Raw genomic sequence first — 8,032 nt, 5'->3', positions numbered from 1 at the left:
CTGGGGCTAGAATCTAACCTGAGGCAGCCAATGGCAAGGCTCTGTCAAACAGCCAATGTTTATTAGCTACACCAACCAGATTCTCCTCTTCAAAATGTGACAGGGATGTCTGGCAACAATTGGCTAGGTGAGAGGGAATACAGAGTCAAAGAGGGTTTCATGGGTAAGAATTGCAGCACTGGGTAAACCCCCGTGCAACTGTGGGTCTCCATTCTGATCTCTGTGAAGTCCGCTCCAACTTTCTGAGGACCTACACTGTGTCAGGCCCAGGATGCAAGGGCAAGGCGACTCTGGGGCAGTCTGCCCAGGGCCCGGCCCCTACTCCTGGTCCCTTGCTGGAGGGTGAGCCCAGCAGCATGGGGGGAGAGGACAGAAGGGAGGACGCGGCAGCCAGCTGACCCCAGCCCGGGGCCGTCCACTGGGGCACAACAGTGACATCACTGAAAGGATCGGCATCACTGGGTTCTGATTTAAACCATCAGCTCTGGCAATGCTGTTTTTAAACACCCCCCAGCCTGTGTCCTCTTGAGACCCTCGGAGCAATCCTGAGGGGCTGGCGGGGCAGGACTGTCATCGCCCCACCCGGCTGGATGGACGCAAAGACTTGGAGAGGTTCAGCACCTGCCTGAGGCTGGTGAGCTGCAGAGCTGGGACTGAAACCTGAATCCAAGGCTCTTTTCCTATCTCCAGCCTCCTGAGCTGTCTAGGGACGGCCTGGGTACTTAAAATCTCATCAATTCGTCACCAGTGCAAAAGTGTTTAATATGAAGCTGTCACCCCCTTGGCAGGCACTCCCATTAACTGGCAGGTTCATGGAAACCCGAGGCTTTGAGGTTGATGAACCTTTTAAGTTTTACCTTTTAAGCTAATAGAAGGGAACCAACATCCGCTCGAACTTACACATCTCTACAACAGAACAGACGGTACCTAGCGGTTGCTATGGCTACCTGGAGTCGCCAACTTTGTTTGGGGGCTGTAATTATTCCTGTGACAGCCTTCAAATAGCCGGGGCAGGGAGGCTGAAGATGCACAGAACAGGAAAGCCAGGCTGCCTTTGCATGCAAAACTTTTTTTTTTTTTTTTAAGATTTGGCCCCTTAATTTTATTCTTTTTTTTTTTTTTTTTGGAGGGGGGTTAGGTAATTAGGTTTATTTATCTATTTTAATGGAGGTACTGGCGATTGAACCCAGGACCTTGGGCATGCTAAGCACACACTCTGCCACTGAGCTATACCTTCCCCCACCACGTGCAAAACTTTCTGCAGCCTTAACACTCGCATGTCATGTACATGCACACAGGTACCCACACACAAACACGGGTGGGTTACTTTGACACCCAAAGGAACACAGCTGAATCCCACCAAGTGAGACCTGCCCCCTCCTCTTTCTCCCTTTCATATCACAGAATCCTTTGAATGTGAAATTCTGAGACTTGTAGAATCATCCCTCCAGCCTTCAAATTCTGGAGATTTGAGATCTCAGAATTAAAATGAAAGAGAATTCTAGCCATGGATTCTTGAAGCTAACAGAGGCCTTCCATGGTATCTTGTCCAAGTTCCCACTAAGTGCAGGAATTCTCCCTACAGATCATCTTCTAGCACCTGCTTGAATACTCCTAGGAGCAGTGACCTCACTACCTACAACTTTAAAGAGTCTTCTAATCAAACCAAAATATGCCTTCTTGTGGTCCTCACTTCCTTTTTCTGGCTCTGCGGGCTCCTTGGGGATGGAGAGGACCCGCCGAGTCTCTCTCACCAGGGAAGATGCAGGCTCACCTAAGACTTTTCTTGTCCAGACTACACACCCCAAGGTCAACAGAACACCGTCTCCTGGCAATGTAAGCTAGGGGCCTGCCTGGTGGAAAAAGATCTGTTCTCCATCTTCAGTGTCTGGTGACTCTCACCTCTTGTCACACATATACACAGAGAGAACTCTCTAGCAAGGGGCTCCCGGCACCTCCCTGCACGGGTTCGAGTTCCCAGGTGACTGTGCACCAGGCCCTCTCTTTCAAAGGCTGCAAGTCCAGTCTAGGTGACCTGGGCATTTGACACCCTTGTGTAGCCAGCAACTCCCCTCAGTGAATCTGGGGGGTTACACTTTAAGACTCCACCCATGGGGGACCAAAGCCGGGAAGAAAGAGCACTTTGGATCTTCAGAGCTTCGGGTCCCCTCAACCCTGACCACCTCCCTTCCTCCTCCTGCTCCTCCTGGGAGCTGGCCCTTTGGAGGCCAGCCCGGGCAATGCCTCCCTCCCCTCTCCCTGCCAGGTCCCCCCAGCTCGGCTTGCTCCTTCCTGGCAGAGTCTGCCTCCTGGACCAGCGCCAGGCCAGACTCCAAGCAGGGCTGAGGCCTGGAGCCTGCAGGACCTGCCGAGGCCATCTACCAGGTGGCAGGACCCCCGGGCTGGCCCCAGACCCATCTTGGGCCCACCACCCGCTCCTCGCAGCCCCTCAGGGCCTTCATACTGACCACGTCTCCCCTACTGCCCAGTTGTCTTCCTGGAGCCTCGAGCCAAGCAGCGGGCTGGGGGCAGGGAGAGGTGTCTTATAGCAGCTGGGGAGATGGAAAGAGAACTAAAAATACAGTTTATATGGCATGGCTCCTCCTCTGCCTGGAGGCCCAGAGGGGCTTGCTGGAGGGGGGCTGGCAGGGACATCAGGATCCCAATATCCCAGGCAACAGGTGTGGCCAGGGACACCAGCCCAACTCCCCCGCCTCTAAGGCTTGGAGTCACTCCTCCAGCCCCACCTTCCACCTGTCACCTGGATGAGCCTAAACCCACCTCCACATCCCCAAGTCCTTCCTCTCTCCAACTGGCCCATCTCCCAGAAACAGCTCCCCCTCCAGGAAACTCCCTCCCACTCCTGCCCCCCTTTCTCAGAAGATGTGCCCTCTCCCCCCTCGCCCCTTGGGCTCCAAATGGGTGCAGCCTTCTCATCTCTCTCTGCTTTTGGGTGCATCTCCCTATTTCTACCCTGTGAGCTTCCTCAGAGGTGGGAATACAAAACCACAGACACAATGCACTCCAGCGGCACCGCCTCTCCCAGCAGCTCTTTTCTATACACATTTTTATAAGCCCCATTTTTCCCACATGGGGAGACTGAGGCAGAGAGGTTAGGTTGCCAAAGGTCACACAGCTAGGAACCTCCAAACATGAAATTGGAAACCAGGGAGTCTGGTTTCAGGGTGTGAGCTTCCCAGTTAGGAACTGGGCTAGCTTTGGATCTTTCCTCTTCCCCCTCTCACCTTTCTGACAGCACCTAGCAGAGGGCTGGGTTAATAAGCTCTCTGAATTGTTTATTTTATTGACCTGAGTCCATCCTGGCTCCGGGCTTCCTAGAGGTGAAGGCAAAGACAGTTGTTGGATGACAATCGGGAGGCCCTGCTGCCATCTAGTGGCGACGAGGAGGAACGCCTCCACCCTGGCTCCCCGCCTCCCACCGCGTTCCTTTGTTCCCTCCACCAGCCAGCCAGCAGCCAGGACAGGGATCTTTTATCTATCTTTCTATTCATGGCACCGACCAGGGACAGCTGTCCAAGTTATTAAAAGATGAATAAGACATGGTCCTTGCTCTCAAGGGACTCAAAGTTGAGTGGAGGAAACATCCCAGGGGGGATTTGGAACGCAACAGAGATTTGAGCAAAGAGCGATGGGCGGATGAGGAGGCAGCCTGAGGTCTACACGGAGATTTGCTGGCAGAGGTGGCAACTGGGCTGGATCTTAACGCATGAGCGGGCTCCTGCAGGGTCTCTCAAGGAGAAGTAACAAACTATGTGTGCAAAGGCCCAAGTGATACAGAGGATGCATGGGGAAAGGCATGCTCTGGGGGCAGGGTGAGGTCACCTGAGGGTCCTTCTCACCAGAATCAGGACGGGGGACTTAGAGCTGGCAGTTCTGCTGGACAAACACTCATGCTCACTTGGTGCCAGGCTCTGTTCTGTGCCCCCAGGGAGACCAGTGATTCCTGAGCTTTAGGGGTGATGGGAGGGAGGGTTGAGTAAACACATGAGGACAGCACTTTGTGATAAGGACAGTAACAGAGACAGTTCAGCATAGACTTAATGCCTTTAGAATCAGACATCGGGATTCGGTGCTTGGCCCCACCATGTATTACTTTTTGAGCCAAGGAAGGTATAACTTTCCAGGTCTTTTGGTTTTGTGTCCATAAAATGGGAACTGTGAAAAGGATGACCTATCTCAAATGTCATCATGAGAATTAAAAGAGGGAGTGCATGTACAGGACTCAGTGTGGTGCCTGGTTTATAGCAGTGCTCAGGAAGTGTTCTCTGTGATATAAGGTGACAAAGGAGTCATAAAGGAGGAAATAGTTACCTCCACCAAGGAACATGCAGCAGAAGAGGTGATGTCTGAGCACGACTTTGAAGGGTCAGTAGGGGTTTGGTAGGAGCAGAGTAAGGAAAGGATATGCCAGGCACGGGGACCAAAACATTCAAGGACATGGAAGTTGGTGTGTTAGGACTAAGTTTGGTTGTGGGTGACAGAAAATCCAAAATAACATGGCTTTAACAAGAGAATATTAATTTCTCTTTCATATAGAAATCCAGAGGTAGTGGTCCAGGGCTGGTAGGGCACACAACATGTCAGCTTCAGTCTACTTTAGTGCGCTGCCATATTACATACACAGATGGCCTCGACCTGCTGAGGCAAGATGGCTGCTTTAGTCCAGCCATCGTATCATCATTCTAACCAGCAGAAAGGCAAAGAGTTGAAGAAGGTTGTGCCCCCTACCTTTAAGGTCACTTTCAGGAAGTTGTAATCAGTGCTTCCTGTCACTGTATGGCCACAACTCTCTGCAGGGAAGGCTGGGAAACAGTGTCTATTTCCATATGGCTGTATTTCCAGATGAAAATTGGGAGTTCTATAACATAGAAAGGTGGGATTAAAAACTAGAAATTTCTGCCACAGGAATTTTAAAGAGCATATAAAGATGCAGGAAAGTACAAATAATTTTGGTATTTCTGTGGTGGGAAAAGAGAGGGAGAGAGTGATGGAACATGGGTCAGAGAAACACCTGGAGGCCAACCCAGGATGGCCTTGGGAGCCACGAGATTTAAGATTTCTCCCTAGGAGAGAGCTGTGGATGGATTTCAAGAACGGGAGGGCCATAGTCTGATTCGCTGTCCTAGAAACACCACACTAGTTGCAATGGGAATGATGTAATGGGGGGGGGGTGTGCAACGTGGAGGCAGGAAACATTTCTCCCCAACATTTTATTCTGGAAGTTCTCATACATGCAGTAAAGTTGAAAGAATGTTAGGGTGAACCTCATACGTATACCCACCACTGAAACTCTACCACTGCTATTTTACTAAACCAGTTTTACCACGGATCTCTCCATCCCTCCATGCCTCCAATCTTTCTTATTTGTGTGCCATTTCAAAGTAAACTGTAGACACCTGTCCATCCACTTCTTCCTAAATACATGTATGAGTGTCATTAACGAGAGTTACATATTTGCATTTTTTCTTTTGACATTAAATTTACGTGGAACGAAATGCATGCGTCTGAAGGGTACCCTTGCTGAGTTTTGATAAATGCGTACACCTGTGTAACGCGAATCCCTATCAAGATACAGGACATTATCATCACCTCCAAAGTCCCCACATGCCCCTTCCCAGCTCAGTCCCCTCCCCCACCACCTCCAAGAGGCAACCGCTGTCCTGATGATTTCGTTTTCGTAAATCACAGATTGGTTTGGGGAAGGGAGACCTTTCAAAGCCTGCTGTGGAGCCCACGTCTGCGCTGAGAAAGAGGCTGGACAGAGTGGTAACGAGAAGAGGGGACAGGCTCTGCAGGGGAGGCTGGGGAGAGGGGGTGAGCTGTGAGCCCAGCGCAGCGCCCCCAGCGGGAGGTGAGTTTCTTCTGGCTGAGCGACTGGGCAGATGGTGGCGCTATTTACTAAGGCGGGCCTGGTACCCGGGAGGAAGGGCTGGATGAGTCTCCCTTGGGACCGTAGCATCTGGAGCGTCGGTGGGACATCTGTCTAGCAGGCGTAGGGATACACATGAATCCCCGAGGTGGCATCGGGGAAGTGGTGTTTCTCCAGCATCTTCACAGGATTCAGGATGCTCACTCACGACACTCTAGGAAAGGCAGAGGGGCCCCTCCTCCGCTGGTCCCTTGCTTTCCCCAAGGCAGCCAAAGGCAGCCAAGGGTGGTGGAGAAGACACAGAGGTGGTTAATTCCGATTGGCAGGACCCTCACTGCAGAGGGGGTGGAGTCAGCGAGGGGTGAGTCCACACTTATCCCTCCTTCCTTCCTCTCTCCCCAGCATCCTGTGGCTTTCCAAAATTCTTCTTCCCTCCTTTTTTTTTTTTTTTTTTTGCAAGGGTAGGTAATTAGATTTACTTATTTATTTTTTTCATGGAGGTACTGGGGATTGAACCCAGGACCTCATGCATGCTAGGCAAGCACTCTACCAGTTGAGCTGTAACCTCCACCACCCCTCCCCTTTAAAATGAACCAAAGCCCATGTCTTAGTTACTGAAATTTCCTACAGGGAGGGGGCCGTCAGGTCTGCTTCCCCCGAGAGGGCAGTGAAAACACAGAAACAAGGTGAAACCTGGGCCCACAGTCCCAGACTGCAGCTGGGCCCCCCTAGTCTAAAATCAGGCACAATTCACCCCAGGAAAGACTGCTTTCTTTCTTAAAACCCCATTTGGTTGACAGGAGATATTCCTAGCCTTCCCATCCGCACAACTTGGACTTCTTCCCTGGGGATTAATGCCCTGCCTGATTCTACTAAGAGAGGCCTTGCCCCTACACCCACCCCCTCCTGGAGTTGCAGCCCAGAATATCCTGAATTTATCTGGCCATTTGGAGAATCGCCCCAAGGGCTCAGTTTGCTCCATTAGACACAGGGTCAGAACGTGAGCTGCCGGTGTAGAGGAAGGTGCAGAGATTACCCCAGATACCATCCCAGGAGAGTGTGTGAAGGAAGAAGAGAAGGACCCCAGGGAACACTCCAACATTTAAAAATTTGGACAGGGAAGAGTGGGTGGAGAAGTGAGGATGAATATTGAAGACTTCTTATGCATTAGACCTGGGCGAGGGCTGAACCACAAATATAGATGCATTCGTGTGTCAGAGCATTAGCTGCTGTAACAAACAGCCCCCAGATCTCAGTGGCTTATTAGTTCCTAGTAGTGGCTGCATGGGCTTGGTTCTCACTCACCTCACCAGCCAGTGCAAGCTGGGGAGAGGACTCTGCTCCACACAGCCACTCAGGGACCCAGGCTCTGTCTCCAAGGACTTCAGAGACCTCTGATCCCTCCGGACCCAGCAGGCAAACATCAGAAGGGAGAAATGAGTGGGAGAGGTTTTAGAGGCCACACCTGAGAGTGAGGCACACCATTTCCAGCCCTATGCCATCAGCCCGATCACAGCCATGTGGTGGCAATGAAACGTCTGTGTGCCCGGGAGAAAGTGAATCGGGCTCAGAGGACACACGGCATCATGTCTGCCACAGTCACAGCCTGAGATAATAAAATGTTTCATAATCTAGTGGAAAGACAAGGACAAGGAGTTGGGAATGAGCATTCCTATGAACCACGTTTTAATACCTTGTCGAGCTTGGAGTGGAAGCTCAGTGTTTGTTAGGGCCGTTTGGATGAGTTCTATCACCACTGATGAAATGCTTGCACGGAGAGGGGCAGGTGAAGGGCGGGGGAGAGGGTCTGCACCCTCTGTGATGATGAGACAGTCATTCTCCAAAGGACAGGGGACATATCAGAATAGGGAGCTGAAAGATGCTCAGAGGTGGTGAGGGGAGCAGGAGTGCATACGGAATATTCTGGAAACCCTGAGAAGACCAGTTTAGCCGGGTCAGAAGTTTTGTGAAGGGGATTGGTCATGGATGACGCTGGAATGTGGGCTGGGAGCGGATCAGGAATGACTTTGAGCTTTAAGAATCTTGGCGGCTCTTCAGCAGGGGTTGTGGCTTGGGGTGGGGTGGGGTGGGGTGGGGTGGGGGAGGGGAGCTCCCAGCCCTCTGGGGTGAATCAGCCGGACA

The sequence above is a fragment of the Camelus dromedarius genome, chromosome 11 (genome assembly GCF_036321535.1).
Source record: "Camelus dromedarius isolate mCamDro1 chromosome 11, mCamDro1.pat, whole genome shotgun sequence".
Lineage (NCBI taxonomy): Eukaryota > Metazoa > Chordata > Mammalia > Artiodactyla > Camelidae > Camelus > Camelus dromedarius.
The sequence above is the reverse complement of the archived record's forward strand: the minus strand, read 5'-3'. Positions refer to the sequence as shown.